This window comes from Bubalus kerabau, chromosome 6, assembly GCF_029407905.1.
Source record: "Bubalus kerabau isolate K-KA32 ecotype Philippines breed swamp buffalo chromosome 6, PCC_UOA_SB_1v2, whole genome shotgun sequence".
Lineage (NCBI taxonomy): Eukaryota > Metazoa > Chordata > Mammalia > Artiodactyla > Bovidae > Bubalus > Bubalus kerabau.
The window spans coordinates 26,887,070-26,911,841 of NC_073629.1; the positions used below are offsets into that span (position 1 = coordinate 26,887,070).

The 24,772-nt window shown below is 42.0% G+C and overlaps 1 non-coding gene across 1 annotated transcript; it reads right to left on the minus strand.

Moving 5' to 3' along the window:
- Positions 1–24,476: 24,476 nt before the first annotated feature.
- On the minus strand, positions 24,477–24,549 carry TRNAE-UUC (transfer RNA glutamic acid (anticodon UUC)). The gene has a single exon. It is a non-coding gene; the product is annotated as a tRNA-Glu (tRNA).
- Positions 24,550–24,772: the final 223 nt, after the last annotated feature.

A 24,772-nucleotide genomic window follows, 5' to 3' on the forward strand; every position in this document is an offset into this window, starting at 1 on the left:
AAGATATTAACCAACTTGGGGATAAAAATGCATTCATCTCGTAGGTCATAATAAAGACTAAAAGTTGTATGAGCCCAATCATTTTTGGAAACGGCCCCCATACTGGCACTGGAAGGGTGTGGGAGCAGAAGGAGTGTGATGTAGGAAGCGTCCGGGCCGAACCATTAGAGGGAAGATGTGGGAACATGTTCATGAGGGGGACTTATCCCTTTCCAGTGAAAGCCAAACAAGCCTCCCAGTAAGCCTCTTCCACCCTCCTCCCAGAGCATGTGTTGTGGGGAAGATACGGAGGATACAAAGCAGCAGCATCGCAAGGTAGTGGAGGGTGAGGGTCAAGGCAGAAATGGATGCGACTCCTGCTGGTGCGGCAGTTGCCGCTGAGAAGCCAGTCAGCTGCCCAGGGAGCAGTAAGGAAGGGCCATGCTAGGAGCAGAGGGTGTTGGCAGCAGAGGCCCTGATGTCTGGCACTCTCTATCCATCATCTGAGTTCCCCTCCACCAACTGTAAATTTATGGCGCTGCATATACACTCTGAGATGGGGATTCTGGGAGGCTGTTAGCCTTGATGATTTGTAACCTATGGATTTAATGTTTGCTATATATTTTCTCTATAACTAAACTTCTTTCTACAGGTTACACTGGTAGAATATGTAATGTGCTTGGGCAGGACACCATTTGCCCCATTCGCATCAGTGCTTGCTCTAGAATGGTGATCATCCTTAAATGGGTGACCTTCTGCCCCCTCCTAAGTCAAAGCTGTGACTTTGAACTTGAACACTGTTACTCTTTATCCTGCTGTATTAACTTCTATCTCTGCCCAGTATATCTGTAGTATACTTACTCATGCATGCATGTGTTATATAACAAACATACAAAAAACCATTTTTTAAAAAAAGATATGATTTAGCCATTTGTAAAACAACCCCCTGTGTAATGATACAGAATATTGCTAGAACCCCCAAGCCTTTCCTAATTATAACCCCTTTCTCTCCCTAGAGGTATATACTTTCTTGATTTTCACAGTGTTTACTTCCTTATTTTTCTTTATAATTTGTCCTAAAACTTATTTAATTTTGCCTTTATAAAATTTTAATATAATTTATAGCATACAGTATGTGCCCTGTATTGATTGGCTCTTTTCAATTAATATCACGTTTCTAAGATTCATCTTCTATGTGTCATGTAGCTGTACTCCACCACCCCAGTTTTTCACTGTGTAGCATTTTATAATATGAATATACCATAACTTTTATTTACTCCACTCTCTATAGACATTTAGGTTGTTTCAGCTTGGAGCTATTATTCAATACTGCTATGAGCATTCTTAAATATGTATACTGGTGCACATCAGCATATGTTTTATGGGGACATATGACTCGGAGGGGAATTGCTGGGTCATAAATTATGCATATCTTCTGTTTTACAAGATGATGTCAATCTTTTCCATAGTAAAGTGCCAGTTTATAGTTCTACCAGCAGCCTATCAGAGTTCTTGGCACTCAATATCTTAGCAACACTTGTTGATGGCTCTCTAGTGAGTGTATATCAGTGTGGTTTCAGTGGCATTTCCTTGCTAACTAAAGAAGTGAAGCAGGTTTTGGGCTTGTTGTCTATTCAGTTTCTCTTTCGTGGAGTGCCTGTTCAAGTCGCCTAGTCACTTTTTATTGTGTTGTTTATTTTTATCTTCTTGTTGATTTATAGATTTGTGGGAATTCTCTATATAGTCTCTTGTTGGTTAAACTTATTGCAAAGTGTTCCCAATTTGAGCCTTGACTTTTCCCTCTTTTAGTGGGATGTTTTAATGAACAGATGTTCTTAATTTTAATGCAGTCCTGTGTTTCAAACTTTTATTTACTGGCAAGTGTTTTGGTATCCTGTTTAAGAAATTTTTCCTGATAGAGGATTTGTTAAGATATTCTCCCATATTACCTATTAGAAGCTTTACTGTTTTGCTTTTCTCATTTGATTTATGATCTACCTGGAAATGATATCTGTATATAGTGTTATGTAAGAGCTTGTCAACTGGCCTTAAATGATTCATCTCTTTTGGTGATGTTGAGCTTCTGCATGCTTGGTTCTACATACCCTAAATTTGAGGTTAACCTAAGTGGTAAGTCTACCAAATATCTTCACAGAGTAATAATCTACCAGGTCCTTAAAATATAGAAAAGAATGTATAACAGATACTATATACAGCTATACATAAAATATATATTATGTACAATAGTATTTATATACGCAACACACACATATATATACAAGAAATAAAAATAACAATTATCAAGAATGAGAAGATGTGCCCTTTACAAGGAGATGGAAAGATATGATGGTGAAGGTTACAATGTTTAGAGAGAAGGCTAAAGATAGGAAATTTGAAGGACTGGTTATTGACAGAGAGGTCAGGAGTCCAACAGTTGGTAATTGTGGAGGATATCTATTGTTTTTCATGGTCAGAATGATAAGCTTCTTCAAAAAATCTTAATAGAATGTTTGCTTCATGAGACCAAGCATTGATGGTCTTGTTTTCCACATTTGGCATAGTATTAACACCTAGCACAGCAGAAGCACTCAATAAATATCTGTTGAATGAATAAATGAAATATTCCTTCTAAATCATCGTTCAAATGAGAGCTATCATCTTTTCGTAGACCACCTACATAGCCTTCATGATAATGTTAATGATAACTTTAGTTGTGTGCTTACTTTGTGCTAGGCAAGATGCTAAATGATTGACATTTATCATCTCACTTACTCCTTGAAACTACTTCACAGGATAGGAACCATTATTTCCCCCACTTTAGAAATTTTTCCTGATAGAGGATTTGTTAAGATATTCTCCCATATTACTTATTAGAAGCTTTACTGTTTTGCTTTTCTCATTTGATTTATGATCTACCTGGAAATGATATCTGTATATAGTGTTATGTAAGAGCTTGTCAACTGGCCTTAAATGATTCATCTCTTTTGGTGATGTTGAGCTTCTGCATGCTTGGTTCTACATACCCCAAATTTGAGGTTAATCTAAGTGGTAAGTCTACCAAATATCTTCACAGAGTAATAATCTACCAGGTCCAAAGAAGCCAAAGGCACAAAATAGTTGAATAACTTGCATAAAGTATAGCTGGCAAGTATGACAGAATTTGAAACCAAATCATTGGACCTCAGAGTTGATGTTTTTAATCTCTCCATTAAATTGTCATAGTGATTTATCTAAGCATGGCCTCCTAATCCTGCTAGCTAAACCAGTAATAATAGCTAGTGATTATTGATAACATAATCAATAGTAATTGATTATGGCAAGTAATACATAAAATTATTTGTACATGTTTCATCTCCTTTAAAACATCACATGAAACCTGTTAAAGTAGACAGTATTTTTATACCCATTTTACATGTAAGGAAACTGAAGTAAATGAGCTTAAAGAACTTTCCCAACTCATACACCTAGCAGGTAAGGGAGTCAGTATTTGGACCTTTGCCTGTATGCTATCTGCCTCTCCTAAGACCCTATATCCCTTTTCTCAGAAAGGAACACCTCAACAAGAGAAGCTCACCAGAGTCCTTTTCTGTTCTGAAGGACTTTTGAACTTGAGTTTGTTCCTTTCTGGTGGGGGATACATGAGGCTCTGAGCCCATGACAGCCGTAACCCCCATGGCGTGGCTGACGCATCTGCAGAAGAAGAAGAGGGATGCTGACTGACAGAGAAAAGCACAAAAGAGAAAGACTGAGAATCCCAGTGGCTCTTTCACTCACAGCCAGCTCTTCCTTTTGGAATGACAGCTTTCCAAAGAGCTATTCCCTTCACTCCTTCTTAGTCTAAGTTAGTTCAGTCTGGCTCTTGTCACTAGCTACCAGAATAGTCTTAGCTAAAACAGGAGGTGGTGGCGCTCTCCCAAATGTATTAACATTTATGAAAAAGCACCAGAACACTTTAGAGTTTAACACGCACTGTATTTCCTGACTTTCCATTTGATGAATGAATGAAGATGATGACTTTTATAAAAGTGCCCTCTGTGGGTTTATAAATGAATAATGCCTGGGCTTGTTTTGTCAAATGCTGCAACATCTTGTGTTCGACTTTCCAATGAAGAGGATGGCCTGATTTACACTCTTTTGAATTAAGCATTTTTTTCTACCTGCTGATCTAGTTTTTTAAAATGTGTACACTTTACAAGGGATAGCTCCTCTGGGGAAAATGTTCCTAAGTCCTGGGCTCCCACAGGGAGGTTTTATGGTTATATTTCTTCACTGGGTTTTGAGACTATACTCTTTTTTGGAGCTGAAGAGATTTTTTTTTCCTTTTGGTTTATTTTTTAATTGCGGTATTGCTGCTTTACAATGATGTGTTAGTTTCAGTGTTGCACAGCGGCGTGAATCAGCTGTATATAAACACATATCCATCCCCGCTCTCTTGGACTTCCCTCCCATCTACTCCCTCCAACCCACCCATCAAAGTCATAGCAGAGCACCAAGCTAAGCTCCCCGTGCCCTACAGCAGGATGCTACTGGCCATCTGTTTTATACATGGCAGTTTACACATGTCAGTCCCAACCTCCCAGTTCATTCCAATTCCCTCCCCACCCCATGTCCACACAACAATTTCTACATCTGTGTCTCTATTCCTGCCCCACAAGCAGGTTCATTTGTACCATTTTTCTAGATTCCACATTCCTGTATTAATAGATGATATTTGTTTTTCTCTTTCTGAGTACTTCACTCTGTATAACAGATACTCTAGGTCCGTCCACATCTCTACAAGTGACCCAATATAGTTCCTTTTATGGCTGAGTGATATTCCATTGTATATATGTACCTCATCTTCTTTATCCATTCATCTATTGATGAACATTTAGGTTGCTTCCATGTCCTGGCTGTAAATAATGCTGCAATGAACATTGGGGTACCTGTGTCTTTTTGAATTATCATTTTCTCAGGGTATTTGCCCAGCCATGGGATTTCTGGATCATATGTACTTTCTTTATAGCTCTCTGAGTCTCCAGCCTTGTTTACAAAATGAAAGGATTGGATTGCAAGAGATCTTTAGGATCTTAGGGTCTCTTCCAGCTCTGAGCTTGGTGTTTGAAACTGAGTATAATGTTAACTCATGAGATATTGGAGGTCATTTGCATCACTGGTCCTGGTATTGGCTTGAGTGAGATAACATCTGTCATTTCATAATGTGGAAGGGGATCTCTTTTTCTTAGTTCATCTCATGAATGCCTAGAGCTGCAGTGTCAGACTCGTCTACAGGATGGGACACTAGTCCTTGGAATGCTCCTCAATAAAGGATCTGTTATTCAAAACCTGTATGTGTTATCTCCCTCAAGGATTCACAACTTCTAGTTTAAAGGCCCTGAGACTGTTTTCAGTACACAACCCTATGAAACTTTCTTTACCCTAAGATTTTCCATACTTATTTGGTCACAGATCATTTATCTTTTTGAGAAAAATGCATATTGCACATTATACATGGGAACCACAGATTTTATATCTTCTCTCTAGGTCCACTCTGTAGAGTAGATGTCACAATTGCCTTAATGTAACCGTATTTGAACTGCAATCATGTTATCTTTAATTACTCCACTTTTGGGGTGTAGCTTTTTGTGAATTGAAAGTCCAAAGTTTACGTGGAGATTATGATTTGGTTTCTTTACTAGTTACCAGTGGGGCTTTCCTGGTGGCTCGGTGGTAAAGAATCCACCTGCCAATGCAGGAGATGCAGATTTGATCCCTGGGTAGGTAAGATCCCCTGGAGAAGGAAATGGCAACCCATTCCAGTATGCTTGCCTGGGAAATCACATGGACAGAGGAACCTGGCAGGCTACAGTCCATGAGGTCACAAGAATTGCACATGACTTAGTGACTAACTGGTTAACCTTTTCCCTGAACTCTACATGGCTATAAAGAGTCCTTCCAATTGACCAGAAGAGGGAAGCAGAGGACCTGGGATGGTATCCGAGGTCCCAGTCCAGACTTGGGAACAAACCTAAGACAAGGCAGCAACCGTCCAGGAGTCTGTACCGAGAGGATCAGCTCCAAAGCAAAGTGATCCATTCACATTTCAACCACACCTCTGGCAGAACATGGGGTCCTGGTGTTGGAAGCCATCACCTTTCATCATTATGCATTTCTCAGAGCTTGCATAGGGAACAGGTTTCCTTAAAGTTGGGGAGCACCAGGAGATCCATCAGGAAGAGATAGGTGGAGACAGCAGAAAACAGGCATGGCCAGGGAAGGAGGTCACAGCAACCCTCAGGACCTAGGGCCTCCTCGCTGTTGTGTGGTGTTCCCTCCAATCCCTATGAGCAGTCACTGCTCAGCTGGGCTCAGATCAGAGGAGTCACTTGCCAGGGCATTGGCCACAGTGGTCTTAGAATAGCAGCTCTGCCATCACCTGAGCTGCTTGTTTGGGATGACATGGAATTCTTTTGGAGTGGTGTCAGCCTTGGGCACAAGGTTCTGAAAACCAAATCCAGTCTTGTCCAAGTGATGGCCATTGCCCATGTGGTTCACAAGGAGGATATCATGCTCAGAGGACACAGCGAGGCAATCACATAAATTCTTCATGGCATTGAGGCCTCAGTCATGACTCTAGGCCACTGAGAAGCCGGGAGTAACCACTAAAAGGTTCTTCTTGCCTAATTGAAAGGCAAAATTCAATATTAAAAGTAGACCAAGAACTCCTTGGTTTTTCCAGTAGTCATGTATGGATGTGAGTGTTGGCTCATAAAGAAGGCTGAGGGCCAAAGAATTGATGCTTTCAAACTGTGGTATTGGAGAAGACTCTTGAGAGTCCCTTGGACTGCAAGGAGATCCAACCAGTCCATCCTAAAGGAAATCGGTCCTGAATATTCATTGGAGGGACTGATGCTGAAACTGAAGCTTCAATACTTTGGCCACCTGATGTGAAGAGCCGACTCATTAGAAAGAGCCTGATGCTGGGACAGATTGAAGGCAGGAGGAGAAGGGGACGATGAGGACAAGATGGTTGGTTGGTATCACTGATTCAATGGACATGAGTTTGAGCAAGCTCCAGGAGATGGTGAAGGACAGGGAAGTCTGGCATGCTGCAGTCCATGGGGTCACAAAGAGTTGGACACGACTGAGTGGCTAAACAACAACAACAAAGACCTCCTTGGCACACTTCCCTCTATGTTTATACCTCTTTGGGCTTCTATATTTTAACTTTCTGATGGCAAGAAAAGACGAATCCAAGGAGAAGCATGTTAAGGAAAGGAGAGAGAAACAAGTTTCTTCCAAAAGATCTGGAAGTGAGATATTGTAAGCCACTGAATATAAGCCTTCTTAGCACACCAGGGGTTCAAAAGAGAAGTTTCCAATACATGTACACGCAAAAGAATGATGGGGCCAATAAAAATACCTATGAACTTGACTCATTCTCATTACCTTTTTATCACTCTCTTGCTTGGATGTGTGGGTGGGAATTAATAGGGGGAGGGAAGTGAGGTAAGGAGAATGAAGTGGGGAACACAGAGGAGACTGTTTTCTTATTCCCCTACTTTCCCCTCCCACCTGCCACCTCCTCACCGTCTATCTACCGTATTCCCTCTTGTCAGAGCACCTAGTTACAAATTTGAGTGTTCTGTGTTGATTGTCAGCACTCACGCTGTGTTCTCGTGCATTTTCTGTTTCCTATCTCTTGGTGGTACTGTAACAATGAGAGAGGGGTTTTGGTGTAACTTCTCTTCCCCCTCCATGCAGGGAACCCAGAAATACCTGAACCCTGCTCTTTCAGTGTTCTTCTGGCCATTAGTTTCCCAAGGGAGATCTCTGCAAGGCAAGGAAGAGAAACAAATGAGAATCAGTTGCTGAACCAGCACCCGGTAATTCTTAATGAGGGGCTTTCTGATAAAAGACAGAGCTTGAGCCTGTGGCTTAAGCCTCCAAGTCTGTGTTGGGGTCTTTTGTGCATGTGTGCTTAATCACTCAGTTGTGTCCTATTCTTTCTGACCATTTGGACCATGGTCTCAAAATCTTTGGCATATTGGTAGATAGAGAGCTCCAGGCCCAGAGAGGAGTATTAAATTCACATATCTTCTTAGCACAATGTTGAAAAAGAGATAAGAGATCTCATGGCTGCACATTAAAGAGAGATAAGAAATAGAAAGTACAAAAGAACAGGGTCCTGACTTGTGATCCTCCCTACTAATAACTGGAGTGGGTTACCATTTCCTTCTCCAGGGGATCTTCCCCACCCAGGGATGGAACCTGGGTCTCCCGCATTGGAGGCGCACGCTTTAACCTCTGGGCCACCAGAGAAGTCCCTACTAATAACTGGCTCTAATCAAAACCCTGGACAGAAAATAACTTTATAGGTATTCCACCTTTGAGTTGGGGGAGGCACACGCTTTAACCTCTGAGCCACCAGGGAAGTCCCTACTAATAACTGGCTCTAATCAAAACCCTGGACAGAAAATAACTTTATAGATATTCTTCCTTTGAGTTGGGGGAGTTGATGAGAGCTACAGAGGGTGTGGTCAGAGGCAGAGTTCCCTCATGCGTAGAGAGGAAATTTCCCATACAGCTGCTAACATCTGAAAAGAAGTCAGTGCATGTTTTTGGCTCCTAGGAAGAAGGCCAACATTTCCTGAATATCTATTATGCTCTACATTGGGCTAAGAAAGTTTCTCTGGACTATCTGTTGGGTTTCTTTAGTTGCAAGTAACAAAAATAATTCTGATCTATTTTTTAAACCTGAAGAGGAAAGTTGTCAGGAATTTTTTGTCCTTAGTGTGTATACAATGACATATATATATATATATATATATATATATATATATATATATATATCAGATCAGTCGCTCAGTGGTGTCCGACTCTTTGCAACCCCATGAATTGCAGCACGCCAGGCTTCCCTGTCCATCACCAACTCTATACAGTCAAATTACTGTCTTAAAGCCACATTGGATGCTTCATAAAATTGCTAGTCAGATTGACTGGGCAACGAGGCTCAGACATTCTGTAGTCAAAATCAATTTCAAAATCAAATTATCCCATCTTAGTCTAAGAGAGGACCCCTCAAGTCAGTCCCTGAGGCCTTTAAAATAACTTTAACAACTTTCTTGCTACCTGAATGACAAGATATTCTATGCCCAGCTTGTACATTTCCCTTCTCAAGCCTGGAATCCAACATTGCCTAAGGAGCTCTCATTCAACTTAATGAGAAATAATATTTAGAGGGTATAATCTGGGGAACTAGTGGCCTCATTGTTAGTAGATTGTTTCCATGTCTTTTCAATGGGTGGATACAGTATACATATTTATGTAATATATATTGTATACAATAAATAATATATGTTATATAACACATATTTATATTAAATTAATACTAATTATAAATAAGTTATTCATTAAAATACATTATGAGCTGATACTGATAGTTTCATTTGAATTCAGGACTACAGAGTTTTTATTTGGCGTTATCATCATCTTGCATCCATATTTCCTTTCTTCCATATCTGAAATTTTACTTCTCAAGGATACCTATTAGGGATTGAATTGTGTCCCTCTCAAATTTATATGTTGAAGCCTCAACGTCAATGAGCCTGTATTTAGAGATAAGACCCGTAGGTAGGTAATTAAGCTTGAATAAGGTCACTAGAGTGGCACTTGTAAGAAAAGTAAGAGATGCTAGAGGGCACTCTCTCTGCTTGTGCACAGTTCTCTTTAGTTCAGTTGCTCAGTCGTGTCCAACTCCATGGGCCACAGCACGCCAGGCCTCCCTGCCCATCACCAACTCCCAGAGTTTACTCAAACTCATCTCCGTTGAGTCAGTGATGCCATCTAACCACCTCATCCTCTGTCATCCCCTTTTCCTCCTGCCTTCTATCTTTCCCAGCTTCAGGGTCTTTTCAAATGAGTCAGTTTTTCGCATCAGGTGGCCAAAGTATTGGAGTTTCAGCTTCAACATCAGCCCTTCCAATGAACACTCAGGACTGATCTCCTTTAGGATGGGCTGGTTGGATCTCCTTGCAATCCAAGGGACTCTCAAGAGTCTTCTCCAACACCACAGTTCAAAAGCATCAATTCTTTGACACACATCCATACATGACTACTGAAAAACCATAGCCTTGATAAGACAGACCTTTGTAATGTCTCTGCTTTTTAATATGCTGTCTAAGCTGGTCATAACTTTCCTTCCAAGGAGTAAGTGTCTTTTAGTTTCATGGCTGCAGTCAACATCTACAGTGATTTTTGAGCCCCCAAAAATAAAGTCAGCCACTGTTTCCACTGTTTCCCCATCTACTTGCTATGAAGTGATGGGACCAGATGCCATGATCTTAGTTTTCTGAATGTTGAACTTTAAGCCAACTTTTTCACTCTCCTCTTTCACTTTCATCAAGAGGCTCTTTAGTTCTTCACTTTCTGCCATAAGGGTGGTGTCTTCTGTATGTCTGAGGTTATTGATATTTCTCCTGGAAATCTTGATTTCAGCTTATGCTTCCTCTAGCCCAGCATTTCTCATAATGTACTCTGAATATAAGTTAAATAAGCAGGGTGACAATACACAGTCTTGACGTACACCTTTTCCTGTTTGGAACCAGTCTGTTGTTCCATGTCCAGTTCTAACTGTTGCTTCTTGATCTGCATACAGATTTCTTAGGAGGCAGGTCAGGTGGTCTGACATTCCCATTTCTTTTGGAATTTTCCACAGTTTCTTGTGATCCACACAGTCAAAGGCTTTGGCATAGTCAATAAAGCAGAAGTAGATGTTTTTCTGGAACTCTCTCGGTTTATCGATGATCCAGTGGATGTTGGCAATTTGATCTCTGGTTCCTCTGCCATTTCTAAAACCAGCTTGAATGTCTGGAAGATCACGGTTCATGTATTGCTGAAGCCTGGGTTGGAAAATTTTGAGCATTTCTTTGCTGGGGTGTAAGATGAGTGCAATTGTGTGGTAGCTTGAGCATTCTTTGGCACTGCCTTTCTTTGGGATTGGAATGAAAACTGACCTTTTCCAGTCCTGTGGCTACGGCTGAGTTTTCCAAATTTGCTGGCATATTGAGTGCAGCACTTTCATAGCATCATCTTTCAGGATTTGAAATAGCTCAACTGGAATTCCATCACCTCCACTAGCTTTGTCGTAGTGATTGTGCACAGAGGAAAGCCCATGTGTCAACACAGCTAGACAGCAGCTGTCCACAAGTCAGAAAGAGAGGCCTCATCACCCTAATGGCATCTTGTCCTTGAACTACAAGCCTCTAGAACCTTGAGAAAATAAATTTCTGTTAAGCTACCCAGTCTATGGTATTTGTAAAGGCAGTCTTAGCAGACTAATGCAGTAGCATAATTACTTCATTGCTTTTCCCACAATGCACACACGGTAATACCATTGCTGCCACTAATAATACAATTATTGTAAATAGTTTAAAATTTTTTATGTAATTTTTTTTTGTTCTTAGATTATATACAACTAAAGAAAAACACTCTGCCACAGTGGTAATTTGTGTTTTCTCTCGCTTACTTTTATGTTTTCTCTTTCTCTTTTGTGCTTTATAATTTATCACAACGTTATGTAGTTTTGCGTGTGTGTGTGTGTGTGAGTGTGAGTGTGTGTGTGTATTCTCATAAGACTTAATCCCATCAAGACTTAATGTGCAAAAAAAAAAAAAGACTTAATGTACTTCTTGAATTTAAGGTTTATACTTTTTAATAATTCTGAAAGTTGCACAGAAATTTTTTTCTTCTAATATTTATTCTCTGTCATTTTCTTTAACATTTTCTTTTGGAACTACAACTAATTGCTCTCAGTCTATTCTTGACTCTTTAAGTCTTTTTCATATTTTCTATTCCTTGAACACTGTTACATTCTGCTTAATTTTCTTATATTTACCTTCCATTCCACAGTTGCTTCTTCAGTTGTCTTTAAATCTGCTGTTTAATTTTTCCTTTGAATTTTAATTTCAGTTACTGATTTTTCTTTTATAGAAGTTCTTTTAAAATCTAGCTCCTTTTATCTCTTAATCATTTAAAAATATTCATTGTGTGGTCTCTTCAGTTTGCATTATTTAACATTTGCAAGATTGCTTAATCTACTATTGTCGAGTCTACTGACTTTCCTAAATTGTGGCTAGCTTTGCCACATATTAATTTTTTATCATAAGCTGAAGTTTAGTGAGGGATATTTTCCCTTTGGGAGCTTTCGTTGTGCTCTAGATCAGATGTTGGTAAGCTTTTTATATAAAAAGCCAGGTAGTAAATATTCTGGGGCTTCCTTTGTGGCTCAGCAGAAAGAATCCACATGGCAATGCAGGAGACTCAGGTTTGATCCCTGGGTCAGGAAGATCCCCTGGAGAAGGAAATGGCAACCCACTGCAGTATTCTTGCCTGGGAAATCTCATAGACAGAGGAGCCTGGCGGGTTACAGTCCCTGGGGTCGCAAAGGAGTCAAACATGACTCAGTGTCTAAACCGCCACCACCACTATATATTATCTACTATTTCTCCATGTTGAAGCAAGGAAGAGATCCAAGTTAGCTTATTCTTCCAACTTGCCGGGGGAACTCTTACAGAAAAAGTGTGGAATTTTATACTCACTGGAAAAAAAAAGGACATCCCATGCTACATTATGTTAATCTGTTTTTCTGATTTCAAGTTACACTTGAATTTCTAGAATGAAAGTTTCTTGGTTGTGATGTATACATAGTATACGTTTAATATACTATGCATTCCATTTAGTAGGTTTATGATTCCAGATTCATAAAGAAGTTTGCTCTAAGGTTTGGTATGTTTTTCTCTCTTTTTTCTTATCCTTCCTTCTTTTCTCTTTCCGTCTCTCCCACTCTCTTTCCCCTCTCTTCCTTTTTTTTTTTTCTTTTTTTGGTAGATTTTGCATTTCAGTTGGGCTTTCCTAGTAGCTCAGCTGGTAAAGAATCTGCCTTCAATGCAGGAGTCTTGGATTCGATCCCTGGGTTGGGAAGATCCCCTGGAGAAGGGAACAGTTACCCACTCCAGTATTCTGGCCTGGAGAATTCCGTGGAATGTACGGGGTCCATGGGGTCACAAAGTTGTCTCAGTTCTATTAAAAAATTGGATAAGTGTCTAAATTTATATTAAAAACTTGATTAGATGGTTATCTTTTATACTTTACATCCAAAATAAATAAGTCTTGGATTTTAAAAATCAATCCTGCTTTTTAAAAAAATTATTTATTTTTAATTGGAGGACACTTGCTTTACTATATTGTGTTGGTTTCTGCCATACATCAACATGAACCAGCCATAGGTATATATATGTCCCCTCCCTCTTAAACTTCCTTCCTACCTCAAATCCTGCTTTTTTTGTTTTTGCATTAATTATTTTGCTTGTTATCTTTATTTTTCCTTTCTCCTTTTAAAAGGATTTTTTATCCTTATTCTAACTTATTGAATTGAATCAATAATGCAATTATTTTCATTCTTTCTTCAATAATGAGGAAACTTAAAAGTTATCAATTTTTGCATTGGTTGCATCCAATTTCCTAACTTTGATACACAGTATGTAGGTATTCCTCTCTAAAGGAATGTTCTTTTCCCAGATCCTGACACGGTGAATTCTTCCTGACATTCAGAGGTCAGCTTAAATGCCATCTCAGAGGGGTTTTCCCAGCCAAAATACTACCATCCTCCCCACCCCCATGCCAGGCACCTCTAGACATATCATTCTGTTTCCTGTTGTTAAAGCAAGTATCACCCCCTGATATCTTCTTGTTTTGTTGGTGTCCTTCTTTATCAGCTATCTTCCCCAACTCTAATAAAATATAAGCCCATGAGAACAGAGTTTGTCTTCTCAGTGCTGTGTATCCTGCTATGAGACAATGTCTAGTATCTAATAGGTGATCACTAAGTGTTAACTGGGGCTTCTCTGGTGGCTCAGATGGTAAAGAATCTGCTTGAAAGGCAGGAGACCTGGGTTTGATCCCTGAGTTGGGAAGATCCCCTGGGGAAAGAAATGGCTACCCACTCCAGCATGCTGGCCTGGAGAATTCCACGGATAGAGGAGTCTGGCAGGCTACGGTCCATGGGGTCACAAAGAATTGAACACAACCAAACGACTTTCACTTCCAAGTGTTCATTACATGAATGCACGAAAAATATTCTCATTTCATTATTTTAAAAATAGCATAATGTCATGTTATGTCAATTATACCTCAATTTGACTTTTTAATTAAAAAATAATAAATAAAAATAGCCTAATGTGTCATTTTTATTTCACTTCCTCATAATAACTGTTTGGGAGTTTGCCATTCACTCAAGTGGATGTTTTATTTGTTTGTTTAATTTCCAGTTTATCACCTTCTGATATGGTAAAATGGCCCATATAAATTTTATGCTTTGGAACTTATTGAGTTCATCTTTGTACCTTATTTATGATCACTCTTTGTAAATGTTCCACAGAAGCTTATAAAGATGTCATATTTTCTCTTTGTAAAAGAAAAATTCTATGATTCAGATTTTTTTCTATGTTTTTGACAATTTTTGTTTATTTCAGCTGTCAAAATTTGAGATATGTGTGTTTAAAAGTCTCCTACAAATACTGTATTTCAAGTATTTTTCCCCTTATGTTTCTAGCATACTTTGTTATTGTTATAGAAAGCTTTCAGTGATGAGATCTTCAGTGTAGAATGTATCTTTGTTGAGTATAAAATGTTCTTCTTTGACTCACTTAATACTTTTTGACATGAATCCTATCTTTGTCTGAAACAAGCTACTCTGTTCTTTTTCTGAAGACAGAATCTGGGAGCCTCTGGTGTCTCCAGGAGCTCCTTTCCTGATACATAGCAAAAGATAAAAACAAAGCCTTAAGGACCATCTGAACTCCAAGGGGAATTAATGCACTGTATGTTTCAAACTCTTATCATGTAGGAAAAAAGGATGTATTGGTGAATCCTGCAGGAATGCTGAAATCGCAGTTTTTCTAGGGCCAGAAATTGCATACCTGTCAGCTAGCTTAGAAATGTCCTGTAGTGTCCAGACATCAAGACTCTTCCCTGAGTGGTCACACTCTGGACGGTGTAACTGACCCTTTTGGAATCTGTCCCTGGCATGGACTGTGATTTAAGATAGCTGGATTCCTAACATAGCTGAGAGAGCAGGGTGAGGAGCAAGGTGTAGGAAGGCCTGGCTCCTGGGTGTCTGGGCAAGAAGTTCTGTTTCCCTTAGACTCCCCTGCTTCATTTGATTGGCAGGCATCCCAGGCATCCTCATCCGTTCCCACTTTCCTAGTCCTGAAACTGAGTTATGGCCACGGAAGATGCTTGAGAAAGTTCATGATGCTCTTAAAATGAGGTGGATCCCTGAGAAGTCATCATTCTCCATGAAACAAAACCCCAAATAACATTCAGATTGGGCCTTAACGGCAACTGGATATGGTAGCAAAATAAGAAGCAAGCAATAATGCAGTAGCAGAATCCTTGTTGAATGGCAGGACCCCTGTGTGTGATTCCCTATCACTGTTCCTGGCTTGCCATGGTCACTTCTCATTATGTGAAAATGGCCTGAGCAGGGCAAGGAGCCCCTCACTTTTTCAAGAGCCATCTGCAAATGGATGAGAAAAATGTGCTAGTTTGTGAAGTGCTGAGAGCTCTTTAGATGAAAAAATACAGCTTTTTTTTTTTTTATAAAGACAGAAAGAGTCCAACTGAGTTGTAGTGGAAACTGGGGTTTGCCACCAGGTGCCCCTTCCCTTTCAGTGAATGGCTGGCTGGCCTGCTGCTGGAGATGCTGTTGGCTGGTCACCCTCTCTTGCCCCCCTGCAATGAGTCTCCCCACTCAGGTGAGCCCCTTTCTTGGGTTAGCTCACAACCAGATGCTTTTGAACTGTGGTATTGGAGAAGACTCTTGAGAGTCCCTTGGACTGCAAGGAGATCCAACCAGTCCATTCTGAAGGAGATCAGCCCTGGGATTTCTTTGGAAGGAATGATGCTAAAGCTGAAACTCCAGTACTTTGGCCACCTCATGCGAAGAGTTGACTCATTGGAAAAGTCTCTGATGCTGGGAGGGATTGGGGGCAGGAGGAGGAGGGGACGACAGAGGATGAGATGGCTGGATGGTAACACTGACTTGATGGACATGAGTCTGAGTGAACTCCGGGAGTTGGTGATGGACAGGGAGGTCTGGCATGCTGCAATTCATGGGGTCGCAAAGAGTCGGACACGGCTGAGCGACTGAATTGAACTGAACTGAAGTGACTGATCAGTAGCAAGTATAAAGCTCCTGTCACTTTGCTTCAACTCAGGAAACCCTGAAGGTCAGTCCTAGTCTGAAACTCCCTTGTGTCTTCGGACGCCTTCCCTGTGATGCTTTTAGGGGAAGCCCCAATACACGAGCCTTGTAAAGTAGTGAGAATGCTTTACCTCTTCCATGTTCTTCCTCCAGAAACTGAAGCACATCTTCAATAAGGCATACCACTTTAAGGAAAACCACTTTTTAAAATGTGGATTTTTTTTTAAGAGTTAAATTGGAGGAAATTTTAACAACAGCTAACATTAATTTGCCTGCCAATGCAGGAGACATACCAGATGTAGCTTCGATCGTTGGGTGGAGGAGGGCATGGCAACCCACTCTAGTGTTCTTGCCTGAAGAATCCCATGGACAGAGGAGCTTGGTGGGCTACATACAGTCCATAGGGTCAAAAAGAGTCAGACATGACCGAAGCAACTTTGCACACACATTGGTTTAACACTTAATAGTGGTGGTTTAGTCGCTAAGTCATGTCCAATTCTTGCACTTAATATGCACTCGCTAAGTATTTTATGTCCATTAACTCATTTGATTTTCAGAACAGTCTTCTGAAATAGAGCCTCATATTAGCTTCATTTTATTGCTGTGAGAAACTAAGCTTGGAAAGGTTCAGCGATTTGCCCAAGTTCACATCTAGGGAGTGGTGAAGTAGGACCTGAAACTCTGCTCTCTTCAACTCTAAAAACCTGGCAAATGAAGAACCACACACTATCACCTCTTAGAACTATGCTACAGCGTGCTTCCCTGGAACTCCTATAAATAAAGAATTCTTTTGCAGCACTGACAAGAGAATTGGATTTGGGAGAAAAAAAGGAGCGTGGATATATTTTCTAGAAAAAAAAGGGGATACTAGGTACTGCATAAATATTAAATCCTTCCTCTTGGTCTATTTTCTTCCATGTCCGTGAAAGGAACTGGAAATAGAATAAGAAGCATTTTTCCAATATACAATTCATCAGGAATTTATAAAATATTCAAGACAGTAGTGTCCACAGAATGGGGCATCTTTAAAATAGTCCTTATCTGTTGCCTGAGAGATAGGGGACTATTTATCATTTCAATGACCTCTGGTTTATGCAGATAGTGTTAAGCAAAATAACTTTTAGGGCATTTTTTTAAATCTCTTCAAAAGAGAGTTAATTCTGTCAAGGCTATTTTCAATGTTTCCATCCTTCCTGCCTGAGTGTTTCACGTGTTGGGTTCCTCCATCCTAGCTGTACCCACTGTGGACTATGCCCTGTGAAGTCTTGAAGCCCTGCTCACTTGAGCAGATTTTGTATGCTCTGAAGAGATCCAGCTCTCAGCCTTCAGTAAGCAGAGGCAAATTTGCATTTCTACAAGGGCACTAAGACCCCCAGATACCAAGCACCACGAATATCAAGCACCACAGCATCTCTTTCTTTTCTTTTTAAATAAAAAATTTTGGCCACAACACCCAGCTTGTGGAATTTTATTAACAGTTCCCCAACCAGGGATTGACCCATGATCTCTGCAGTGAAAGTGCAGAGTCCTAACTACCAACCATCAGGGAATTCCCAGTATCTCTTTCCAAATTCCGTTCCATCCTTGCTGGGAATTTAAGTATCACCCAAAGCACTGGTTGGGCAGCATTTCAAAGAGTTTTCAATCACACTGAAACCTTCGTGGGCCCCATCAGGCACTGCAGGCCAGATCCCTGTCTTGGGCACATCATTTGTGGCTGCCTGACTGGCTGAGAAAGAACAGAACCGAACTCTCTTTCAGGCCAGGGGCCACATTCTTATACCAGATCGTCTGAGCTGGTGCTGGACCGGTGTTCACCTCCTTACCCAACACTGCAGGCCTAGCGCCTGAGCCATTCTTCCCTCTGTGCATGCTCATAGCCCCTCACCATGCCCTGGAGCCCTCCACGTCTCTCCGCTATGGTTTGAGAAGCCTGCCAGGTATGCTGGATTTGTCCATTCCCACCGGGAACTATGGGCTTCCCAGGTGGCTCAGTGGTAAAGAATCTGCCTGCCAATGCAGGAGACCCAGGTTCCATGCCTGAGTCGGGAAGATCCCCTGAAGAAGGAAAGGACAACCCACTCCAGTATTCTTGCCTGGAGAATTCCATGGACAGAGAAGCCTGGTGGGCTACAGTCCATAGGGTTGCAAAGGAGTTGGACACGACTGAGCGACTAAACAACGACGGTGGGGAACTACAAGCAAGGATGCTGTGTTATGCTAACAAAAGATGCTCAGCAGAGGTCACGGAATCACAGAAGGTGCTGTGCCGGGAACTGGCCACAAGGGACTACAAGTGCTGGCCTCACTTGAGAGGGTTTTCTGGGCGGAGCTCTGACTGGGGAACCTTCGGGTCATTATGATTCAGCTTATAATAGTGGCAGTGCTACCTGTTACCGAGTATTGATTATGTGCCTGGCAGACTTCTGAGTGCTTCAGCTACATGATGTCACCTAATCTTCCCAAGAACACTGTGAAATAAGACCAATATTATCTTTGTTTTAAGGATTAGGAAACCGAAGTTTAGAGCGGTATATTGCCCAGGATCAAAGACAGGGGCTGAGCCAGGATTCGCATTGGTCTGTCTTGCTGTAGTGTCCATCATTGACGTATGCTACGCTGCGGCAGCTATGTCAGCGGCTCATGGGCTGGGTCGTGTTTAGCCTGCGAGGGTTTTGAAAGACATTTAAAATGTGAGCCAATATTTTAAATGTGAGCGATTTCCCTTATAGACACATACAAAATTCTACTATCTTTTAAAAAATGGGTCTGTCTGGTATCCTTGGTCCCTCCGTCCAAAGGCTCCCATCTACCAGAGGTGCGTATTATTAATAGCTGCCTTGTTAGATGGAGGCTGTGCTCCCAGTTTCTATAGAACCTGGTCCAGCAGCCTGGTTCTGCTCACCTATCTGTGTGCCTCCCAAGTGCTCTTGAATTGCCCAGTGCTGTGAGACAGCCCCCTAGTCCTTGGTTTGGGGGTGGTAGGTTTATCCCTGACCTTGTCCTGCCTTGGAAACAGTTTGGGGCTAACACTCCTGTCCTCGGTTGGTTTGGAATAGAGAACACAGATGTAGGCTGGTGATGGTATGAAGCAACATGGCAGGTTACTAGTTTAGAGTTAACTTCAGTCCGTTTATCTCCAGGGCAGATGGTAGGATGAGAGGGTGGCTTGGAAAGCTCTGGAAAGTAACTGGATTTGAAATTTACTCAAGGTTGTGCCACAGGCTAGTTGTGAAAGCCAGGTTGAGTCACTTTTCTCTGTACCTATAAAAGGGAGAGATTTAAGTTGATAAGCTGTAAGACAGGTATCAGCTCTGAAACTCTGCTACTGCTTGTAAGTCATATTTTCACATGAGAGGACTGACTTTGAGAGCATCTCTAAGGGAGGGGACAAATCTTTGTACAGATGAAAGATTTCAGTGGGTACTATCTACCTGTAAACAACTCTGGCTGGTTCAGCTGAAGAGCCAAGGAGAGGCCATAGACCCAGCCCAGTGTAAAAAGGTGTGGGCTGAGTCTCTAGAACGTTTTGGATATCAGAGTTTCCTTTATTTTAGTTCAGGGTCAGGTTGGGGCTTGGTTCTTTATTTAGAAAACCATGATAGTCATCACTGAAAACAGTCCTTGCCAGAACAAACATCTCACCCCAAACAATTTCACTGGGAAATATAACTGTGTTAATAGATGGAATTTCACAATCTTTTGGAGCATTCAGAGGAACTCATAAGAGCTGTACCATTTTCTACTCTCTCTTTTAAAGCACACACCTTATCACAGCAAAGTAAACCTGTTTCTCAAATTAGAGTAGCCTTGAAAATAAATAGTTATGTAACAGATTGCACTAAAAGAATGAAAGATAAGCCAAGAGATCAGGCATGAGTCCAAGGGGAAAAAAACCCTCATAATACATTTCTCTTGTACACTTTTTTGTACTTTTGGAGTCTTGTAATTCCCTCTGGCCAGTGAGTATAAGTCTCTTTGGCTTCTCAGAGTTAGCCCTATTTTTTCTCTGGCAAAGGTGGTGTATACAACCTGAAATTCAGTTGCTTATCTGAGACCTTGATCCCAGCTGTGACTTCCCAGTATCCCCCAAACTTGGGCAGGTTTGAGGGTAGATGTGGGGGACCTGTAGGAGAGGTGTGGCCTCTTATATGAACCAGATACCGCCTGAGGCTCTCTGAGACCTCTGTGAGGAGGCCAACTTGACTGGGACTGAGCTTCCTGGCTTGACTTTATAGAACCTGGCCTCTCTGTCCAGGGCCAGTTGACTTCCCTACTTGTGCTGGGGCCCATCACTTAATAGAATGAAAATTTTGATCCCATAGGTCTAAAGGTACAGGCAGAAAGAGAGGGCCTGTGTTTCTATGGCTCCCTAGTGATGCTCACGCTGCTGGTCCACGGGCGCATCTTGAGCTGCAAGGTCTTACACGGGTGGTTCTGAGTGTGCTGCCAGGAAGACCAGCAGCAGCAGCATCCGTGGGGACTTGTTAGAAACGCACACTCTTAAGCCCCACCCCTGATCTCCTGAATCAGAAACTGGGTATGTGACCCAGCAATCTGTATTTTAACAAATACTTTAGGTTATTTTGGGTTTTCCTGGTGGCTCAGTGGTAAAGAATCAGCCTGCGATGCAGGAGACACAGAAGATGTGAGTTCGGTCCCTGGGTGGGAAAGGTAACCTAGAGGAGGGCATGGCAGCCCTCTCCAGTAGTCTTGCCTTGGAAATCCCATAGACAGAGAAGGCTGGCGAGCTATGGTCCATAGGGTCACAAAAAGTCAGACATGACTGGAGTGACTGAGCACGCGTGCTACGTCATTTTGATGCATGTTAAAGTGTGAAAAAACACTGGCTATACTATGGGTACATGTTGAATTGTGTCCCTCCCCAAAGATATATGGAAGCTTTAATCTCTAGTACCTGTGAATGTGACCTTATTCAGAAATAGGGACTTTGTAGATTCTATCAAGTTCAGATGAAGTCATTAGCATGAGCCCTAATTCAGTATGATAGTGTACTAGAAGAAGATGACCATATGAAGACACAGATGCAGAGGGAGAAGATGGCCATGTAACAAAGGTAGCAGAGATGGGAGTGATCCATCTATAAGCCAAAGAATGCCAAAAATGCCAGGAAAAAGCAGAAGCTATAAGAAGTATTCTTGCCTGCATGTTTTACAGGTAGTGAAGCCCTTCCAACACCTTGATTTTGAACTTCCAGCCTCCCCAACTATGAAACTATAAATTTCTATTATTGAAGCTATCTGGTTTGTGGTAGCTTGTTACAGCAGCCCAAGGAAACTCCAACTGTGAAAGGCTTGCCCTGCTCTGATGGAATAGCAGGTGTTGACAGGCCCTGGATGCAAGAGTTTGACTGATAGGTAGACGAATACAGAGAAAGAAGTAGAAGAAAGTAAAAAGCAAACAGGAAGCAGTTATAATATACAGTCAGAGGTGTGTGTGGTATTGAATTTTTAAGGGATTATTTGTAAGTTAATTTAACAAACATTTATTGAGAACATGACAATGCTCAAGAAAGATCCTTTTCCTTAAGAAACAGCATGAGAAAACAGGCACGCACCATTCAGGGTAGCTGCTACTCTAAGGAGAAGTACAGAGAACTACAGGAGCAAGGCAGCCATAGACAGTTGTTCAGGTTGCACACTATGCAACATATCTCTGATGTCAGTGGTCTTCCTTAGGGTCCTATGGTTCATAACTGCTCAATTGAATGTGGTTACTGCATTGGAAAGATATAAGAAAGACATTTAATTCATTCTTGAAGAGAAATAAAAGATTCCCAAGGGAAGTAGGATCTAAACTGAGACCTGAGGAGTGAGCAGAAATTAGTCAGGTGAAGGAAGGTGAGTGTGGGGGATTCGAAAGGAAAGTGTTTAGAAACAGAAAAGAGCATATGCCAGACCGAAGGATGGTCAGAGTATCTGTGAGATGTGAGTCCAGTCAAGGACTCTGTAGGGAAGAAGTTAACTATTAATTAAGGGGGTCATCCTCTTTCATTAGAGCCCAGAGCCCTCCAGGTAAGTTCTATTTTGTAGCAAGGTTTTCTTTGATGTCTCAAGTATCCCCCAAGGTAGTTAAAGCTGGTAAGTCTTGGTCATAAAACTGAAGCAATTTGCTTGTAATAAAACAGATTAGCTATTGAATGGGAGAGGAGAGGAGAAAAGAGGGTAAGATAAGACAGAATAGGATAGAAGTCAATGCTGTGTTCAAAGTGTTTGTGTATGTGGACTGAAAACCTGTAACCTCAGCTTTCTTTTCTGGCCAGGAGTCCTATCCTTTTTTGCTCCAGTGAAGGTCAGTACTGACGAGGCCATATTGAAGCTGGCTTGTGTTTTTACTGTATCCCTTTGGAAACCTGAGACTGTGCAAAGTCCATTCGTATAGAGAGAAAGAACTTGCTCAAGTTCTACCCTTGGATCTAGAAAACTAGTCTTCCCCTTGGTGCTAAGGGTGAATTTCTAATTGCATAGTCCAAGCTGAGGGCTTGGCACTAGCGTGGACGAGGTAGCCACAGCTTGGCAGGGTAGCCGTGAGCCCAGGGTCAACTGTCCAGGCTGTTCCTAGTGACACAGGGTCTCCAGAGAGTGTGCTCGGTGCTTTTGCAGCAGCACATGGTAATTTCAGGTGAGATTAGGCTACACTGAGCATTGGGGCTGCAGATGGGGTGTGGGGGGTGCAGGTGTGGCTGGGGTACCAGGTGAGGCCCAGAGGGCAGCACACAGGTGGAAAGCAAAAGAGCAGGTCACAGTCTCATTCCTGGACTTGGGACCTGAGGGGTAAGCTAAGGGCTGGCTGCTTGTTTATAAGCTTCAGATTCCTTTTGGACCTACTGATGCCATTTCCCCCAACATCAGAAATGCCAGGGATGAAAGAAACCTAAGGGTTATCATATAGAAGAATCCTCCACTCCTGCCCTCTATCTCTCCAGAGCTTTCCAGGCTGCCAGCCCACCAACACCTGGGCACCTTGGAGGCAGCTCCCCCTCGCCTCCAGAGCACAGCCCTGTCTGTTAGAACTTTCCCTTTGAATTGAGAGAAAATTGATCTTTCTGTAGCTTTCCTCCATCTGTTGTCCTTTACTTGGAGAGTGTTGGCTTTTTCCTCCCTTTATTCTATCTTGCTGAGTGACCTTGGGTAAGCAATTCTCCTTGGCTTTCTGTGCCTGTACCCTCTCTGCTGGTCTGAGAGAATTTCTGTCAAGATCAAATAAAATTATCATATGAAAGCACTTTGAACAAGTAGATCAGTAGATCAGTCCTACAACATAGCAGGCCCTGGTGGTTCTTGGTTTGTTTGGCATTACCGTGTTTTGGCTCTCTTTGACTGACTTCCCTGAGACCTGCCAGCTGACTCTGCGGAGAACAGCTTATGTTCAGCGCCCAGTAGTCTCTGAGTGAGTCACTCACTGGTCTGACCTCCCCAAAAGGAAGGAAGTTAAAACAAAGTGAGGACTCGGAAGCATTTTGGACCACATCCCTAAACATAGCACTAAGATGCAGTACACATCCAAGTGTTCTGAAAGGATGGGATTTGGTCCAGGTATCCCATCAAGGACTATGTCCTGGTATATCCAAGAACTCTTCAGCAGTGGTGCTTGCACAAACCAGCCCCTGAAGCCACTTGAACTTCAGCTGGCACCTGCTTTGTTGCTGCATCAGCATCTCCTGAACCTTTGGTACTTGTGTTATTTCCCACTCATTGTCCCTGAGCCAATGATGCTGAGACACTGAAAATCATCAGAAAGTCCCACTGCTCCCAATTAAGATTCCCCTTCCTCTAACCAAGAGTCAGGGCCCACAGCTACCTGCCATGATCCTGCTGCTGCTGCTGCTGTTAAGTCGCTTCAGTCATGTCCAACTCTGTGCGACCCCAGAGATGGCAGCCCACCAGGCTCCCCCGTCCCTGGGATTCTCCAGGCAAGAACACTGGAGTGGTTGCCATTTCCTTCTCCAATGCATGAAAGCGAGAAGTGAAAATGAAGTTGCTCAGTTGTGTCCCACCCTCAGCGACCCCATGGACTGCAGCTCACCAGGCTCCCCTGTCCATGGGATTTTCCAGGCAAGAGTACTGGAGTGAGGTGCCTTTGCCTTCTCCAGCCATGATCCTACTCACCTGTAAAGAAATGACTGTAAATGCAGTATTTTCTAATTATTATTTTGGCTGCACCGAGTCTTCATTGCAGCATGCAGGCTCAGCAGTTGTAGCATGAGTACTTAGCTGAGGATGTGGGATCTTAGTTTCCTGACCAGGGATCGAACCTGGGCCCCCTGCATTGAAAGTGCAGTGTCTTAACCACTGGACCACCAGGGACATATCAGTAAGTATTTTAATGAGTACAGGTTCCTTGCTCTGGAAGTATGTTCCAAGCCATGGACTGACTTCCATCATTCAGTATGCTGAATGTCTTCTGAACACCAGACCCTATGTGATATGCTAAGAAATATGGATATATAAGCACAGCCCCTGACCTCAGGGAGCTTTCACTGAGGGGAGTCTGAGAGACATCTGAACTGTAAGCGCTCTGAAGGGCTGC